This window comes from Periplaneta americana, chromosome 10, assembly GCF_040183065.1.
Source record: "Periplaneta americana isolate PAMFEO1 chromosome 10, P.americana_PAMFEO1_priV1, whole genome shotgun sequence".
NCBI lineage: Eukaryota > Metazoa > Arthropoda > Insecta > Blattodea > Blattidae > Periplaneta > Periplaneta americana.
In genome coordinates, this window is record NC_091126.1 from 17,163,054 (window position 1) to 17,183,953 (window position 20,900).

The window sequence follows — 20,900 nt, forward strand, 5'->3', positions numbered from 1 at the left end:
TTTGGACAGTTGACCAAATAACAACAATAACTCCATTCTGCACTCTGCATGCCCGTACTCAGTAGATAGCAATTGTCATTGTAATACTTTTATTATTAATTGATATAAATTTATATTAACGATAATACTTTTTTGAGTTATACAATGATCCAATACCTCGGTATATCAATCAACAGGTAAATCAAGTTTAAAACAACTGAACAGTGACACATTTTCGCTAAATCTTGAGTGAGTAGCATTCTGACATAGACATGCAGAATGATCACGTTGTGTTCTATCCTTTCCTCCTTGCGTATCCTGTTTCAGCGTTGTTGCGAGCGTATTTATTACATCACTAAGTCTTATCCATCTACATAAATTACTTCTTTATTCAAATATGCGTTGCTCATTATTGCAACTGCATTACATGCACATAATATACGTATAATTAATAATTAAGGTACACTCAAAAATGTTCTCCCTCTCGATCGAAAGTTTAATTCGAACCCTTTTGATACGGAAAAATGCTCTTAACGATATTCAAGACAGTATATTAAGCACCATTCAGCTGCGTTATGGGTGATGGTGTCATCATATTTAAGTTGGAGTAACCTATTCTTAACAAAATAAGGTCAACTCTGTGTGTTTTCTTGGAAACGATGAATACTTTTCTGTAGCATGACCAGATAACGTTCCAAATCTTCAGCTTTTGGTCTAAAATAGTTATCAAATTCTGAAGTAAGATCTCTTCTTCTTCTTCGCCGGCTGAGGTATGTATACATTAAACCCAGCGCAGGTATACTGATTCCTAACAGTGCCAGTGGGAACAGATAATTATAGAAGGAGGTTGGAGTGCTCCCTTTATGTGAGGATAAAGGGAAGTCAAGAAAATTATGAGAGTGACCTCCTTTATGTGGGAACATAGGAAAATCGAGGAAATCATGAGAGTGAGGACTGGATTGGCTTAAAATGTGTGGTTTTGTATTGACAAATGAATTGTAATTACTAGGCATATATGGTTTGGAGTTAGCGTAAGAATTGTACTGACTAAGTAAAATCGGTTTGGATGGAGAAGCAGGCTGGTGGTGGTAGTGTTCGAATGGTGGTGGCGTGTATGAAATTTCTGGTTCATAGGACGACGGAGGCTGAGGCTGGTGGTAAGTGGGGTGATACTGGAACTGAGGGCTCTTACTGTGGGGATAGGACTGAAAATGTGGCTGAGAAACTGAATGTCCTGCTACATATGATATTCTGTGGCTGGGTTGCCTGGAGTTTAGTGGATGTTGTGTAGAAGTAGCTGCTCCTGCAGAATACCGTATGGGCACAGAGTATGAATCCACAGCTGTGATCCATATTAGCAATAATGTCAGCATTTCTATCTGAAACAAAAGAGACTTCTAAAATTATTTATTTTAATAATTCCTGTTCAACATTCTGAAAAATAAAATAACATACAGTACAGTGATTTACGAAGAAATTGCAACATTTTATAGAGCTTTCGGAGTTCATAAAATACCATTGGGTAGATAGGCGTCTTCTTAGTGGACATCCCCCTTCTTTGTAATATAACTTAAATAAGTTATTTACGTATTTTCCAACGCACATATATAAAATAACCTAAGTAAATGTATTTAATTTATTCGGTCATTGGAAATACAAATAAACTAATATAATATGTCTATTTAAAGCAATATAAAGTGCTTATCCTTGAAACAATGCTTAGTTACAGTATTTAGATTTACTTGTGTTGCTTTATGTAAGTTAGAAAATACGTAAATAAATAATTTTAGTTACATTACGAGGGGGATGTCCTCTAATAAGACGCCTATATACCCATTGGTAGTTTCTGAACTCCAAAGACTCTATAGGACAAGATTTTTAAGGAATTTTGATTAAAAAGAGGTCATTTGAACTTGGATCCAATTCCGAATATTTTAGTCGTCCTCCGGTGTTCCTCATTGTCCGAAGCCTAATAAACACTAGCCTAGTAAGCTTCGGACAATGAGGGACACCACCTCGAAACTAGTCAGCCAGGTATTTTTATAATATCAACACAGGAAAGAAGTTATTGTTAATCAGTGATTATACGAGTGTTAAAAAAGTGTACAAAACAATGGAGAATCAAGACGAAACAAGTCATGTTCATAGCTGAGAAAACTGATTTTTTTCAACTTTCGTCCTGGAACACGTGAACTTTGTTTCATAGAACTTCTTCACTAAGCCAGATGTACAGACTTAAAACTCTGACAGTGTTATGGTATGGATCACAAAAGTAACTTCTTGTAGTACAATTATAATGTCATACTTGTCTGGGATAACACTTTTGAAATAAGTGGACAGTTTAGAGCAACCACTACCAGTGACCGCAGAACTTTTATATCTTTTTGTTGTCATGTGTTCAATAACAGAAGTTCTTCCGCCACTGATAATGGTGAAGAAAGTTTGCTACAATGAATAGAGGGCGGTATGGTTATTAATTAAACGCTTAAAATATTTCAAGAACGTATCAAAACACATTTACAGTTTTACTTTTCTGATCTCACATTTTTCTCTTTACATACCGGTACACGAAGGCTACACTATACAAAACTCATCTTGTTTAGCGTGTCCAATTGACTACCTGCTCAACATGCTACTGCTGCTAGAAACAATTTCGTTTCCAAATGTAAAAGTCTTACCGGAAGTAAGAATGAAGCAAAGCAGTGTATGCATTAAAAGTCTAAAAAAAAACTACGAGCATGATATGAAGACAAACGCATCAACTATCAACAGTTTTGTCATCAATCCTTTATTACATTAGTAGTAATAGTAATAATAACTATATAAAAAGAGTAGTTAATCTCAGATGTTAACAACTTAACAATAATAAAATAAAGTCGCGTTTGAAAGCAGGGACAATCTGGAGAAATATATTAAAAATTGGGGACTGATTTTAGCTGGGGACAAAAGTATGAATTTGGGGGCGGTTTCCAGGAAAAACCTTACTTTAAAATTAATTCCTTCTAGATTTGCCCTCGGTAATGTTATCTATTCTTCGAAGTCCTGCTTCCTAGTCACGGATTGCTTGATGGAGAGAAGTGCTAAACCTCTCAGTCATTCCTCACCAACAGTGCTTCTAAGAGAGTTTTTCATGATTTTAAGTTCGGGAAATGAACGCTCCACACTGGTAGTTGTAGGAATGGCCAGAAACAACATGAAAGTTATGCAAACTTTCGTAAACTGGATGAAAGGAAGTGATTTTTCACTATAAGAAGAGGTGCTAGTTCACTGATAGTTGTGACTTTCGAGATCTCATCATATGTCGATCACATACTTAAATTTTCTCGCGGAAATGCTGAAGAAATGTTTGCAGTACGTATCTGCGAACTCCTTAGCCTTACGCAGGAGATCAATATCACTTAAATCTTGTATCATATTATTGTTATTTCAAGTCATAAATCTTAGAGTCATTATATTACTTATCAATGCACTTTATATACAGAAATGAATGACATTTAATGTTAAGAATGCTATTACAACAAAAAACGGGTGGGTTTCTACCTTCTGAACCCCTGGACATTTGCCTGTTCAGCCACCTTGTAGTTACGCCCATGGTTGTACCACACAAAAGTTAGAAAAATAAACGTATTACTTCATCAAAGTTCTGACGCAGAGCAGGCATAAAGGCAGTTACGAAGAAACTGCTCGTGCAACACGCGTTGTTCACACGCGAGCGCAAAAGTGTTTTGAAGCAGAAAGTGATACAGTCGGAAACATACTTTGCAGAAAATAATTACTAAGGTTCGGATAAAGTAGCTATATCAGGATAGGTACTTGGTCCGTGCGTTTTGTTCACAAACATTAACTACCGTATTTGCTCGCGTAATTTGCGCACTTTTTAATTAACTTTGGCCACTGAAAAATTAGGGTGCGTAAAATATGCGGATTTTTCAAATAAGAGGTCCTGTTCTGAGTTTATCTCAATTAGTATGTGTATAGGTAAGTATTTACGGTAGGGCTAATTTTCTATACCGGTAACTTGTCTCTACCAACGACAAGCATTGTTAAAGTAGCGGGACTTTGGGGTTTCTTTCTGAAGCAGGTACTTCAGTTGCTGGTGAATGACCTACGATGGACTGTAGGGAAGGAAAATCCCTACTACACTGAAAAAAATATGTACGTAGTCCTTACTACACTGAAAAAAATATGTAAAATGTGTGCGCAAAATACACGGAACAAAAATAAAGTTCAAAACAATCCCTTAAAAATTAGGGTGCGCAAAATACGCGGGGGCGCAAATTACGCGAGCAAATACGGTAGTTGCGGCGTGTCCCCCCAGCCGACAGTAGTGACGAGTATATTCAGTTCCTATAGACTGTATTGTTCATTCACTGATGTTTTAGGTAGGGGGTGGGTAGCACTCTTCCCAGGAGGTAGAGTTTTAGCTAGTTAGTTTTAGAGTTTTTAGTGGAAGTGGGTAGTGTTTATTAGTTTGAAGGAAATCAAGGCCCTATCCTATACAGCTATACAGTCTATCCTGATACAGCGAGTCTGAAGCGTAAATAAAAACTGGAATCTATGCATAGTTTACTTTACACTTTACACATCTTGAGAGCATGTTCAAAAAGTAGGCTATTTCCTCTTGCTACATTCGCCTCTTCAGTATATGTGACATTCAGAAAGAACACGTTTACGATTTCCCACAATTATCACTAACAGGCTGGCACTGCTTACGAGGGCATCAGTTATTATGACACAGTTGTTAGATTTTGTAATTTCTTCTAGAGAAGTAAGTCATATTTTCTACAAATCAAGCTTTTATATAGGGCTAATTGTAGCGTTTTTAATACTGCTTCAAAATATCCTGAAAGAACTCCCTCCTGTCTATAATTTAAGTAATTTTTATCGGTGACAGAAACAAACAATATACCGTATATTATGCTATAAAGAGTTAATAAAATATTATTCCTTTATACTTTTCAAGATCATGAACTACAGTTAGAGTGATCATAGTCTGAATTTCAAACTCTTAAGCTGAGCATATTCCGTCGACTGTATATTTGGAATGGCGCATTGTTGTATAATAATTGCTGCCATCTACAGTCCAGTCTGTTTACCCTATGCCACGTAGTGGCCATATCACCAGACATGTCCACCATGATTGAGATCTAGCGAAGGTTTCATAATGTAAATAATAATAATAATAATAATAATAATAATAATAATAATAATAATAATAATAATAATCCGTGGCGCTACAGCCCGTGAAGGGCCTAGACCGACCAGCCGGCTGCTGGCCTCACGCCCACATGCCGAAGCAGAGGTGGACGATCATCCAACCAGAATGGAGATATCGTGTGGTTAGTACGATGATCCCCCCAGCCGTTATAGCTGGTATTCGCAACCGGATTTCGCTATCTATCGTAGCTCCCCAAGTGTATCACGATGTTGGGTGGGCACCGGTCCCATACACTGGCCGAAATTTAATGAGAAAATTTCTTCCTCCATGAGGTCTCGAACCAGCGCGCATTCCGTAACGCGAGTCTTATAGTGTAAATAGGAGCCAATTTTATGATCGAGGAAACCACTGAAAAACACGATCAGATTGGCGGAATCGAGATATGAACCCGTGACCTTCTGAATGTAAGACCAGCTCTTTATCACATGGCCACATCGCTCGGTATCCGATTCTAATATTGCTAAAGAATTTATTCTGAATAGGAAGCGAATGTGGAAATAAGAGATTCAAGAATTAAACTAAAAAAAACTTAAAACAAGTAGGCCTACGGTAGTTATTGTTTAGGCAAGACAGGTGTGATACTCATAATTGAAACCAATAAGGCATCACTCATGAGGCAACTAAGCCAGGTGATAATGGGTAGTGCGGACAGTTCCTCTCATCCTCCATTGCATACATCGCTGACTACATAACGTATTACACTAATAAGTCTTCAGATAATATACAAAAAATTGTTCTTCGTCTGACGTATCATCAAGTGAGATGTACTTAATAATATAAAAACAAGTAAATAGGTGTTTTATCATAAATGTATAATAATTAGGGTCGCGGATGTGATACATTTTCCGATTACACGTTTTACGCGTTTCGTAATACATATTCATGTTCCTTCATTATGTTGCCAAGAAGATTACCGGCTTTAGATTATTTCCTTTATTCACTATTACAAGTCCAAATATAAATGAAACTATGTGAAAAACATCGAAATAAGACGCCGTATTATCATTTGTTTGATTAGGTACAGAAAAAGGAAAGCATTCTCGATAACCTCCAAATTGAGAAATTTGAATTCATTTTCATGAACTAAAATTTTTACGTAGATATAATTTATTATGCAATTAATATCTCACAAATTTACATTAAATACATGTTTTTATTAAATTTATAATTACTTAATATTATTTCTCTGTTTTAAGAAAATCGGGATTTAAAAGTAATACTAATGTTAAAATGATATGTTAGTGCTATATTACCACTCATTGCTTTTAATTCTAGGTTAAAAAATATCTTCATTTAATGGCATTCCACGTGTAAGAAATGGTTTTAAAAGAATTATGTTAACTCATTGCTAGTGAGTCCGTCCTTCCTTGCTTTCTAATATACCTGCGATCTTCCGACATCTAAACATAGAATTAATTTAGAACGAAAGGAATATATGTATGACTTGAGGCTTTCCCGGCGTTTGATGTAGAATAACTCTTCTCGGGTTCTCAGCCAGGTGAGTTGGAGATTAGCTTCCAAGCTTTCGACGGCTAGCTCTGCCATCTTCTTCAGGGAATATAATAATAATAATAATAATAATAATAATAATAATAATAATAATAATAATAATAATAATAATAATATAGATCTATAATATGTAATAATTTTTGGGGCGCGCGAGGTTAGGACCTAACGGTGCAAAGTCAGAAGGTCGCGGGTTCGATTCACGGTGGGGTTATGGATTTTTTCCATTGATCTAATAGCCTACTTCCGGCTGCACTCAGCCTCTAACAGAAATGAGTAGGCCTACCAGGGCTATTTCCTTGGTGGTAAATGCGGCGAGCACGGAGGACTGACATCCCTATTGCCATTAAATGCAGATTCTCTGTAAATGTGTGGGCCCTAACCTCCCGTACCCTCTGGGCGAATTTGGCTTTTGCATATAACAATTAATTTCAGTTTTGCGATTTTTTTTTTAATTTTCTTTTCGCAGATGCTAAGTGAAATCACGGAGGAAATCGTTGACTTTATTCCTGACTTCGGCGCCATTATGTGTTTTTGATATGTAATAAAGTCCCAATCATTTTTACAATATATATATATATATGTATAATACGACCAAATTTAAGATAAATCGGTACGCAGACAGACATGGCCAAAATCATTCTAAATTTTGTAAACGCGTATTTCTGCGAAAAATTTCGAAATATATTTTTTTTCGTAGCAACACAAGAACTTACATAATGAGGAACTTAATAAAGCAATACAAAATCTCGCACAATCGCAGCTTAAGGGGAGCAGGTACTGCCTATCTCGACAATGTTAAAATCACAGAGTTCAGGTACGCGTAGCTCTGAAACCATTGAACATAGAGATTTGAAATTTTTACATGTTACATTTACAACCTTTATCTATGTATCAGAATAATTTCATTAAGCACATTCAATTCCTATAATTGATAATTTTTTTTATTGTGACCTAATTTTTTTTAAATTTTAATCACATGTTATTTTTTTGAGACCACAATTTTAAAGATACAATAATACATTTTATTTTAAAAAATAGAGGACTTTAAGATTGATAAGTGTTGTAAAAATAGTTTTTCTATCTCAAGTAGTTTCTGAGCTATGCGTACCTGAATTCTGTGATTTTAACATTGTCGAGATAGGCAGTACCTGCTCCCCTTAAAATGAACATCAGTTCCGAAGACAATTCATGAGCGAGTAAAGGCAATTTGAAGATATACAAGAAACAACTCATGTGCTTATTACTCAAAGCGTAAAATCACAACTGAGTATCCTTACTCTTCAACAAACACTTAGTTTCCCAAGCTTGACACAAAAACATATAACGGTAATACATCGTACTGTTGCTGAGGTTAAAATTTAACTGTAAAAGATTTCATTGATCATTGCTTATTCTAATAAAAAAAACTCGTCTTTTGTAACATTTATCGATTACATCTTGCTGAAAAGTGGCTAAGTTTTAACTTCTTTTCCCTCTGTCTCCTTGAAACAGCAGGATTGTGTACAGAGAAGTATTATGTTTAAGTTCTGATTTCTAAAAATAATTAATAATAATAATAATAATAATAATAATAATAATGTTAAACTTGTTAAATTAACAACTTTTATAACTTTACTGTTTAAATGATAGTACATTATATTAGTGATTAGTTTCGACGCGATTTTAAGTCATTATCGTCCACCGTTGTGGAGTAATGGTTAACCTGCCTGACCGTGAAACGAGTGAGGCCAGATTAAAATCCTAGTTGAAACAAGTTACCTGGTTTAGGTTTTTTCCAGGTTTTCCCTCAACCCATTAAGAGCAAACGCTGGACAAATTTGACATTGGACCCTGGACTCATTTCCCTGGCATTATCACCTTCATCTCATTCAGACGCTAAATAGCCATAGTAGTTGATAAAGCGTCGTAAAATAATCAATTAAAAATCATTATCAAATTCTAGTGAGTTTTTGCGCTTTCTTCTGGTTTCTTCTCTCTTGGCGAGGGCGTGTTTGCGATTGGTAAGACTTTTAGTAGGGGAAACTGTTGTGCCTTTAAACACTTTTCACATTTTATTTTTTTTTATTTTGGGAAATGAAATTTGTTAAATGAAAAAATGCTTGAAATAATTATTGAAGATTCCTTTACAACTTCCTGTATGTATTTTCCTGTTTTACAGATCTATTAAGGATGGAAAAAATAAAATGAAGGGATATGTAATGTGTTCAAAGGTAGAAGAGGTTCATGTACCTTGGAACATACACTCTTGTAAGTTGGATAACATGGAATATAGGAGGGAATATAGCTGTAAAAACTGACCATCATATTTAAAACGTATTTGCAATCATAAACCAGAGCAGGCTTCTCTGATTTAGACTTTATTTCCTGGAGAAGCAATAACTGCTTCAACAGCTATCTTCAAGGCATCCGAATCAGTTGGGGGCCTCTTTAATTCCAGACTTACTTCGTGACATGACCTTAAAATAAAAGAAAAACAAAAACCGATAGTATCGTGTAATTTGGAACATGTTCCATGGTACAAGATGTTTTGTGTTCAAAGGTACAAGATGGTGCACGTTTAAACAAATATGGCTCCGAAAACTAAGTGTCAAATAAATCATGGAAATTAAAATATGTTATAACTCACCAGATGATAGGGAACACACCGTACTTGAAAGATATTAACAAATGCAATCTGGTTTTGTGTTAGAAAACGTACATCAATGAACGAAATGTTTACTTTTGGTACTAAAAAAACTTCTTTTGTCTACGGAACTCACACTTTGCAATAAATCAAACCAAAACTACGACCAGAGCTACTTACCGGGTTTCTCTACAATCTACTTCATTTTGAGTCCTCTAGGTAGCAGCAAAAATTAAAAAACAAAAAATGTTCAAAGGTGCACTATGCTAAAGGTACAACAGTCTCCCCTAGTGTTGTGTTGAATAGAGTGTGCGTTCTAAAATTTAGTTGAGTGCTGAGCATATGTTTTTGTGAGTCTATACATTTCGTATTGTTCAAGCATGTACAGTTTCTGGCTTTTCAGTTCAATGTGAAGTATTTTCATGTCTGTTTCATATTGAGGATTCGATCCCCGGTTCTTCTTTTCGTACACTTTAGCTTCGAACTCCGATTCCAGGTGATTCTAGAGTGTTCTAGTTAAAACTACTTTGAAACGGAAAGGTGTAATTAATCGAAACATCACATGAATCAGAATGTTCCACAGAAGTACCTATAACAGTTCAATCTTGCCTTCGGTGATCATTCATGTTTCGAATCTCTGAAACTCGTGACAGCGAGAGAAGAATGAATATAACGAGTTCCAGCAAGCAGAATTCGTCGAAATGGTCCAGCTCCATGCGGGTTGTCGTCGATCTGGTATGTCGTAGAGCATAATATGGTCTGTCATAATCTGAAGTTAACGTTTTTCTTGATCTTGCGTCGTTCTCACGGTAGTGTCCCTAGGAGTGACATAATCAAAATATCTTTAAATTAATTTGTAAATTTTGTTAAAACTCTACGCTGTTTGTTCTTTAAAGGTACTGTTTTGTTATGTCCTTTAGTTATTCCGAATAGAACAAAACAAATTAATCTGAGGGACTAGAGACAACTTACGCATTAAGAAATAATATCGAACTATAAGAAAGGCAAATGACTCAATAAAACATTATCCAATGATAAAACGCGATTATGAGAACGTTGCAAAGCCAGAAAGAAAATAAATAATTAACAGATTGACTGCACATGTTTAACATAACATTATCACACAAAGACATTCACATGGACACTAATACACAGCCCTGATTCTGCCAGCGAAACCATTAAATACGAGTACATCCCACATGTCTGGACTGATATTTGGGTTGCCTGAACAGAAATGAACGGCTTACTTCAGACACTCTGTATAGGCCTACGTGGAGGAGTCTTAGGCCTATATTCGAGTAAATAAATAATTAGAAAATCTACTATCTGCAAGTTCATATACAGTGTGTGTTAGATCTTTGCACACCCTGGACACCGCAAATTGAAACTTACTATACCGGTACTGTACTGTACTGCCTTATTGTTACCCTGGAATAACAACGTACGCTATGTCGTTTTTCCATTTCCAGCAAATTATATTGAATCCTTAATAACACATCTCGCTCCAGACAAAATATTACTTCCCTCCAACAAACACAGGACCCTCTAGAAATTTTGAATGTCATTCTGCGTAATGCTGTTGTACGAGATCTAAAATGTTAGATACTCTGTGTTAAATTCAAGATTTTGCAGCTGAATGGGCTACTGCAGTACTCTACTACTCCCACACAGACTGTAATGATGGAACTTGTAGACATTCTACATGTTTCTGTACTTATTCGTCCGGTAAAAAGACAAAACAACCATATCCTTCTCGCGGATGCTTCCTGGACTCTACCATGAAGATCAGTGGTCACGTTAACTTGAACATGAATACTTCCCCTGCAGCTGTGGTACAATTCATGGAATCCATAAGAAGGATAACCTCGGTAATTTGCCGTATCCCCTCGAACATGTGGTACCAGTGGTGCCAAGTTACTACTTGTAATTATTGTGTTTATATTCCTGAGAAAACGATAAAATTGATACCTATGGTCCGTCCCAGGAATCTGTGGGTAACTTCGCGCATATGGGGGTGGAATCACTCTGTGCCGGAGTGTATTGCGGGTAGCATCAGCTCTCAGCTCAGGCCCGCTAAGGAGTGAAATGCTCGTAGTAGAAGCTACTAGCACAGTCTACTACTGGGTATTCAGTTCAAAGTCCGTCATGGCTCGCTGTATGTCGTCATATGGCTAGCCGATGAGCCTAGAGAATTCAATCTTCCTACACTTCCGCAGAGGCGTATTACTTATGTGCTAGAGAAGTTGCCTAGCAAGTACGGCGTTCATTCAGAAGAGAACTTTCCGATACATACGGTAACGCCGGTAGTGGCAGGAATGTGAACTGTTTGGAAACACGTACTGAGGTGAGTTTTTTTCTTACTGTCGGGATATGGGGAGAGGATTAAGACATTAACTTGGACGGTCAACATGGCCACGGAGCATTTGAATTGTGTTGTGGAATGTTGCGGTACGCAACCGATGATAACACATAGGCTGCGTACGACTTGCCCGCGCAAAACACAGTTCGAAAGAGGTTATGGTAGCACACAGACCGTACAGACCGCCATCTGTTGCTACGACGTTCAAGTTATACCGTACACGTTCTCAAGTTCAGATTGAACGCCTTGAATATAGACAACTTCTCTGACATAAAAGCTGAAACTCGCTTCAAATCGCTGACTCACAACAGTGACGTCATGACACACTTTGAAATGAACACCCAGTATATACAGTCATGAAGCTTGAGTTTTGAGGGTGCTAGAAACAATAGTTTGTGACGGTACTATTTTGCATTGCTTGTAATGAGGCCTAGTGATGAGCAACTACCTAATGTTTGCATATTTACTACGTATTGAGCTTCGCGACTGTATATACTAGACTGTGGTACTAGTAGAGTAGAGTTCAGATAGAAATTATCCCCTCCTGTAAGCGATTGCTCGCTTCGTTCAAGCAATGCCTCCCCCCACAGCAGTCATTGGTTCTAGCCCTCCCACATACCACTTGCACAGAGGTCTTGTTACGTCTTTCTACTCCACAGATTTCTGGGACGGACCATAGATTATGGAGAAAGTATATTTCATTGCGACTACTAGTAATTTTATGAAAAAATCTACTTGGATTATCGAGAGCTGAACCCAGGATGAGTCCTTACAATATACAGGCTGGATGGTAACCTCTGCACCAAAATGAAACTGGTAATGGATTATGAGGAGAGATTTGAAGAATCGAAATAAGTTTTTTCTCTAACATACACTGTTTTAAAGGAAATCGTTATGTTTCTATGAAGCATTTGGTAACATCACGGCTACTGCAATAACTCTACCAAGCCCGGCCTGCACTCCTTACCTCCCCCTCTCCCTCTGCTATATTCAGTCGATGACGCGCGACAGTTCGCTGCGTTGCAAAATTAATTTTAACGATTTTCGCAATTATTCAATTTAAATTCAAGGCTAAACGATTTGATATGCAGAAAAATAATCAAGACATTAACCGTTCAGATTATTTTTACCTGTCTGCTTGTATAGCAATAGCCATTTCTCTCGGACCATTACCGCAATAGAGTGCTGCAAACATTGGGCAAAGACTATTTTTTTCCTGCTTATCGGTGCTTCATCAAAGGAAAAGTGTAACAAAAGTTTTGTTACATTTAACATGTAGAATCACCTCTTAAATTTAGGTGCATCGGTCCCCTTCCACCCTGTATATTCGGATACATAATTAATGAACTGTGCAGGCTTATTTCCTATGCAGTGCTAACTTAGTCTTTAGATTAACAGTTGGATGTTCTCGTTAGCACTGCAATTCTCAATTACATGTTGAAAGACGTGGACAGATTTATTACAGGTACTAAATTGAAGCAACGGTTCCATCAGTCTCATAAACTGACAGACTTCACGCTCTTACGGCGTACCGTAAGGCCTTAAATGGACTAATGGACATAGGCATGCAAAAATATCGGTGTTAGAAATATGAAATATGCTGTAAATACTCATTAAACATTTTACGCGTTTCGCAACACATCGGTTCTTTTACGGTGTTGCGAATGAGAAACCAGTTTGTAGTTCATTTTCTTGAACTATTACTCAGAAGTCGTATAGCCTATAAATGAAATCATTTACTGTAGATACAAATAAAATATCAATTTCTTGAATTCAAACAAGAAGTATTTTTCCATAATCACGAAACCAGATTAATAGGACCTTTGTCCTGTATCTTATAAATGACATATGTTTCTGGCCTCGCCATCTTCTCGGAAAATTAACGGATCTTTATTTTACCAAGTAACACAAAGTGACAGTATACCTCAAATCGGCTCTAACGAGTTTTCGTTTCAGAATTAATCTTCTTTTGTATAAGCCTATAATAATAATAATAATAATAATAATAATAATAATAATAATAATAATAATAATAATAATAATAATAATAAATTGGAAATTTATCTTTTGAAGAGGTGGAGAAGTTCAAATATCTGGGAGCAACAGTAACAAATATAAATGATACTCGGGAGGAAATTAAACACAGAATAAATATGGGAAATGCCTGTTATTATTCGGTTGAGAAACTTTTATCATCCAGTATGCTGTCGAAAAATCTAAAAGTTAGAATTTATAAAACAGTTATATTACCGGTTGTTCTGTATGGTTGTGAAATTTGGACTCTCACTTTGAGAGAGGAACATAGGTTAAGGGTGTTTGAGAATAAGGTGCTTAGGAAAATATTTGGGGCTAAGAGGGATGAAGTTACAGGAGACTGGAGAAAGTTACACAACACAGAACTGCACGCATTGTATTCTTCACCTGACATAATTAGGAACATTAAATCTAGACGTTTGAGATGGGCAGGGCATGTAGCACGTATGGGCGAATCCAGAAATGCATATAGAGTGTTAGTTGGGAGGCCGGGGGGAAAAAGACCTTTAGGGAGGCCGAGACGTAGATGGGAAGATAATATTAAAATGGATTTGAGGGAGGTGGGATATGATGATAGAGAAGGGATTAATTTTGCTCAGGAAAGGGACCAATGGCGGGCTTATGTGAGGGCGGCAATGAACCTCCGGGTTCCTTAAAAGCCAGTAAGTAAGTAAGTAAGTAAGTAAGTAAGTAAGTATAATAATAATAATAATCTGTAGCGCTACAGCCCTTGAAGTTGCCAGCCCTACTAGCCGGCTGCTGGCCTCACGTTCACGTGCCGAACCAGAGGTGGACGATCATCCAACCAGAATTAAGGTATCGTGTGGTTAGCACGATGATCCCCCGGCCGTTATAGCTGGTTTTCGCAACCGGATTTCTCTACCTATCGTAGCTCCCCGATGCTGGGTGGGCACCGGTTCCATACACTGGCCGAAATTTCATGAGAAAATTTCTTCCCCCATGAGGACTTGAACCAGCGCGCATTCCGTAACGCGAGTCCTAGGCAGGATGCCTCAGACCACGACGCCAAGGCACGAGAGACTTGTATACAATACAATTATAAATGAATAGCTAGGTAATACAGTGTGTACAGGTGAAAGGTATCTAAAATAAGAAAAAAATTCCGTACTCCTCAGTTTGTTGTCCCAGAATCGGATGCTTTCCGTGTTGGTGGCCAACTTCCATATTGCGTCCAATCAATGCTGAACACTCGCATCAGATTTTAGCTCGGCTAGTCACAAAATGCATGCAACCTTCTCCTGTGACGTCGAAATCGTTTACCGAGCACGGTCAAGGTCATCTACGCAATTCAGCGGAGCATGGATAAAACTTTTGAGAGATATCTTTCGCGATGGTATAAACTGGAAGAAGGTATAAGAAATATTTTCTTATTTTGGATATATTTCAACCGGACACTCATACCAGGTGAATCAGCCGCTGTCTATTTATACGAATTTATACAAGTCCGCACATTCATAGTCAATTCCGTGAACACAGTACCGGTACTCGTAGGCATAACTTAAATGCAAAATGATAAATAATAGCATGCCTATCATACCACAGCAGGTGATTAAGGCACGTAAACACTTTAATACATCATATTTCCATCACCGTTTTATTAGGTTATTTAACGACGCTGTATAAACTGCATGTTTATGCACCATTGAGAAATTAGTGATAGCATAATGGAATTTGGCGATTATGAGCTCAGAGATTCGCATGGAATAACTTGATATTTCCCTTACAGTCACAGAAAAGCTGAGAAAAAATTCCTAAACAGATAGTCACTCCAAGCGGGATTCGAACCTACGGCCAAGCGAAGATTTGGATCAGTGGGCAAAAGCGCTACCGCCTGAACTAAGCCGGTATCCTACCATCTAGTTTAAATATCAGTTTTTGTAAACAGCAATCTAATATTAAAAGCGATTACTATATACGAAGGTTTATATATGATTGCAATTTTCGCAAAATTATGAACTCACATCTATGCCTACTTAAGCTATTATGTTTCAAATTTAAGTCAGATTTCTTATATTTGTGATAACAAAATGCTTTATATGTATTGCGGAAAAATACGTTTTTATCTTAGTCAGTGAGTCAAAATGATTGGTTTAACTTCAGTATGTCTTGTAATTAGGAGTTCAAGAAAATAAACTACAAAGTGAATATAATTGGTAACGTGTTAAAAAAAAAAAGAAACTCAGTTGCTGTCATGAAACGTATAATGAGAATTTTTTTTCACGACACCAATTTTCTTCAACACTGGCGAGTACCTTGATTCTTAACAGTTATTACTGCGGCCAGGATTTATATGCATAATAAAACAGGAAATAATTTGCAAAAACATGCAAAATCCAATTTTAGTAGATAGTATTTACTATCTTTCTAAAGGCTCTGTTGTCATTTGTCATACTTTATTACCTACAATGATGTTTTTTAATGCTGAAATGATCGTTTAACATCACATGAGGTTACTGGAAAAAAAATTAATGCACAACGTGTGAGCCTGTAAGATACAGATTCAAGGAAGCTACACTTTCTTGGCACAAGACTTTTATTACTTTGAGCACAGTGCTGTAACCAGGGATTTCTGATGATACGATGTCTAATTTTATCTTGTCAGCTCATCAGTCGGGTCTTTTGCTTAGAAAACGTGTTCTTTTAGGGATTCCACTACTTTCAATAATTTTGCAGGTGTCATCATGAACGAATGCACTCACACACATCGCACACAATTTAGCTACAACAAAATCACTCACTTGACACTCGGACTGCTGACGTGTCAAATGAAAATACGCGAAAAGTGGATAGGGGTGTTAGAGTTAAGTAGGCAGGGATGATTTGGAATGCTTCTTGTTGTGGAGTAGTTCAATGTCCTCCATTCCCGACTGAACAAAAGCATGGAGTGCTTGTTTTGGATTTTCCACAGCTACTCTGCATATGAAAGAAATTTCTAGTCATCGAGTACAGTTAACAAAAAGATGTTGTGAGCTGACAATCAAACAATCCTAAATTCTTTTCTGCAAAATATCAATATTGGGGGTTTATGTTACAGAATTCTGAATATATGCTACAATATAAGTACAATAGTCTATTATATGCAGAAACACATGAAAATGCAAAAATATGCACGATTAATTTTTTATATTCGTCATCACAGAGATTCAAAACACGTATAATAGTACATTATGCAACGAGTCTATAATGATAGTAATTAAGACGCAAGTATGGATATTTATGAAACGAGCGCAAGCGAATTTCATAATATTCATACGAGCGTCTTAATTACCATTATAGGCAAGTTTCATACGACTTTTTATGCTCGACCATATTTCTAACTTGAAATTATTCAGATGTATACATTTTATTTGTATCTGACAAGATCGGAAGTGACCTTGTTCTAGGTGGTGAATTGTGAGATGTGCGCAGACGCGAAAGTATTGATTTTTTCCGAGGAATAATAATGTCATTGACCTTGATGTAATCCCGTTAAACTTGATATAACCTTGGTTATTGAATTCGACATTGAAAAACGAGATGACAAATTGAATTTATTTGAATATTATTTACAATTAACGCTAATTATTATATAACAGAACATAACCTTCTGCGACAGTATTGGATTTCCAGCCTCCGTGACTTTTCGCTAATTCTCTTTCGATTGCATATCCGAGAATAATCGATACTTGCGGTCTTATAACGGTACAAAACTGACTTGTCATTGGCTGAACATCTGTAAGCTAAGTTATTGGCTGAACACCTGTACTTTAATGAGTAGGTGTACTTTAATGACATGCATTAAAGGACTGCTACCAGGTGTATAATTACTACATTTCGGCATGGTCGAGCATAAAATATTTTTATGCCATCCTAGCATTATAAACAGGTTGTTACTACATCCAATATCGTTCGTAATTAGCTCATTCTACTACGCGTGTCAAAAAAGCAATGAAGTATTCACTATGACGTAATACCGGAACACTTGCTAATTTATTTCCAATCTTTAAAAATTTTGTATCACTTTTGTAATATCACATAAAACAGTTCTGTGGTTCAGGGAAACTATATTAACAAAATAAAGGAACATTATTTTGTAACATAACCTGCAAGGTCATCATTTCTCTTTATTCATTGTCAATGCCAGGCGCAACTAATCGTTACGAACATATGAAGACTCTGTCAGCTATGGATTCCGAATTTCTTTCTTAATTTATTTCCTGCAATTTATAATGCTAGGATGCCATAAGTGTTGTATCCAACTCGTGGATAATCTTATTATGACACTCGTGAAAATTGTCGCACGAACGATAGTGAGTGCGACAAACATTCACTCATGCCATTATAATCAAGATTATTATCCACTTGTTGCATAAATAACTATTGCATGACTTTAAATTGGCCAGTAAACATATGAATTTGCATATGACTCCTAGCTCTATCTAGTAGTTACTGTCCCGAGCGTCCTCCTCCAGGATAAAAATGCCGAAACTGTAGATCACTTTGCCGTTACAGAAATTGCTCATGGGACATAATTTGAGTTGAATCTACGTTAAACCAAATTATAAGTAATGGAGGAATAGTGGGATGGGGATAAGAGAAACGGGTATATCCAGTGAAAACCTGCCTCTGATACCCTCACTGTGCACCGCAAGTTCCACGTGGGCTCGCTGGAATTACAACCTGGGTTTCCGCCAGATAATTTTTAATTGGTTATTTTACGACGCTTTCTCAACTGCTATGGTTATATAGGGTCTGAATGAGATTAAGGTGATAATGCCAGCGAAATGAGTCCAGGGTCCAGCGTCGAAAGTTTCCCAGCATTTGCTCTTAATGGGTTGAGAAAAACTCCGAAAAAAACTTCAACCAGGTAAGTTTCCCCAATCAGGATTTGAACCAGGGTCCGCTCGTTTCACGTTCAGACACGCTAATCGTTACTCCACAGTGGTGGACTCCGCCAGAGAAGACAGACGCTCTAACCGTATGAGAAACACTTTAATGTTTACTTACATATAAATGGCTTTTAAGGAACCCGGAGGTTCATTGCCGCCCTCAAAAAAGTCCGCCATCGGTCCCTATCTTATATAATGGTTACATGGATTAATATACAGTATTTTAGTCAAGTTTTCATGCCTTGAATGAAAATAATCATACACTCATATCAAGGTAATGAGTGACAACGATTCGACCACGTTATTTTTAGGAAGTGCAAAAAAACTATGGCATTCATTATGGTAAGATTACAGGACCGAAGATATATCCATTCACTAATTTTCCTACATCGCATCATCAATACTTCTTCGTCTAACTATCTCGCAGTGTGTTTTAATTTCTTGTCTTCATATCACAGCCTGGGCACTCGTTCTACAAATAACCTTTATTATCTATACCTTGCCATAAAACATCTCACTATTCTTCCTCTTTCACAGCATCAGCAATTCGTTTCTGGAACTTCCTACCTAGGCCTCTAGGAAACTGACGAACGATATCGCAATTCAAAAGTAAATTATTGAAACACGTGACCAGTACTAAGCCACATAATTCCTAGCTTCAGATTTAATTTTCCCGTTCCTTACTTTATTCTATCATGATTGTTGTATGTACTTTTATCACTGAAATTATAAATATTCATTTTAATCCTACAAATTGTTAGTACATGTTTGACTCACTATTTTCTGAAAATGTTTTCTTTCTTCCTCATTCATATTTAATTCTCCTTTGTGTGTATGTTTGTATATGTAATTTCCTCAGTGTAGTATAGTTATAATTTACGGTTGAATTTGTAATTCTCGTAATTTGTAATATTGATTCATTTACCACTTGCATATTCATTGAGTGTAACGTCTAAGACTAATATTATCTTGTAATTATTATTTAGTATGTTTGCATTATTTTACTCAACTTGTGCTTGAGTGTTCTTTAAATATTAATCTGTAATTATTAACTTGCATTACTGCAAATTGTATCAACTGCTTTTGTTCCTGGCTAAGTGGAAGAGATGGCCTGATGGCCTTAACTTCGCCAGAATAAATTAAATATTAAATTAAATTATCACCATAAAAATATTTTTCATTAAAAATTAATTCAATATCTTAATTTGAATAAATATGCAGTTAGTAAATATATTTACAAAAAATATTTTACTCTTAGACATGAGATGACACTGATCCTTATTTTTTCATCGTCATGCCAATTTTAAATGATATATTTACCAAAAAGAAAACCAGAGATAGATTACTTAGCGAGGATAACTGACCATAGACAAAAGAGGATACTTTTCCCACCTGCTGCAATTACTGTAGACAGGATATCCAAGACACGTTCCTCTGCAGGCGATCAACTCGGAGTGCAAGACCAGACCACACTGACAAGGCATAGCTTCCGTATTCCGAGGCGCGGGCGAACGGACGGACGGACGGGGCGCGTCTGACGTCTGACCCAGTGCCACACATCCACGGCTACGAGGTTACATACTTTCCTTCCTAGGAAAACACTATCGGATTGTTCAGCTTCAACGTTTCTTACGATCGAATTTTAAACGATTCTCTGTTAACAGCGGTATTTCAAAATCGGAACCAATCGTGGAGGCGTCAAGTCCAGCCATTTGGTAGAGTTGTAACGGAATAATTGGTAGTGTATTCGAAACCCGATAGAACTAGCGTGTTTTTCCTCCGCTAATACGGAACGAATTCTTCGGGACTCTCTGAAACGAATTCTTGCAATGCCTAAGCACGTGAAGCCTCATGCCGTCATACTGCAGTTCGAAAATCGTGACTTACCACCAAGATCAAATAATAATTATGCCTTGAAGAATTTAATAAAATCCGTGAAACACAAAAAGGTTACATAACTTAATGTGAGGAACGGTAATTGTTGTTACCTCACTGTGTCATGGGTGAAGAATTGAAGGAATGAGAATGACATAGTCACATAATCCAAAGCCACACATTTTTAGCAAAAATGTTTTCATCATTGATGAACGTTATTGGAGTCCACACCTGTGGAGTAACGGTCAGCACGTCTGGCTGCGAAACCAGGTGGCCCGGGTTCGAATCCCGGTCGGGGCAAGTTATCTGGTTGAAGTTTTTTCCGGGGTTTTCCCTCAACCCAATACGAGCAAATGCTGGGTAACTTTCGGTGTTGGACCCCGGACTCATTTCACCGGCATTATCACCTTTATA

General features: G+C 36.9%; 1 long non-coding RNA gene across 1 annotated transcript; it reads right to left on the minus strand.

Moving 5' to 3' along the window:
- Positions 1-350: 350 nt before the first annotated feature.
- Positions 351-20,313, minus strand: LOC138707478 (uncharacterized). The gene is made up of 2 exons (XR_011334242.1): positions 20,004-20,313; positions 351-1,358 (listed from the first exon to the last, which is right to left on the minus strand). It is a non-coding gene; the product is annotated as an uncharacterized lncRNA (long non-coding RNA).
- Between the last annotated feature and the right edge of the window lie 587 nt (positions 20,314-20,900).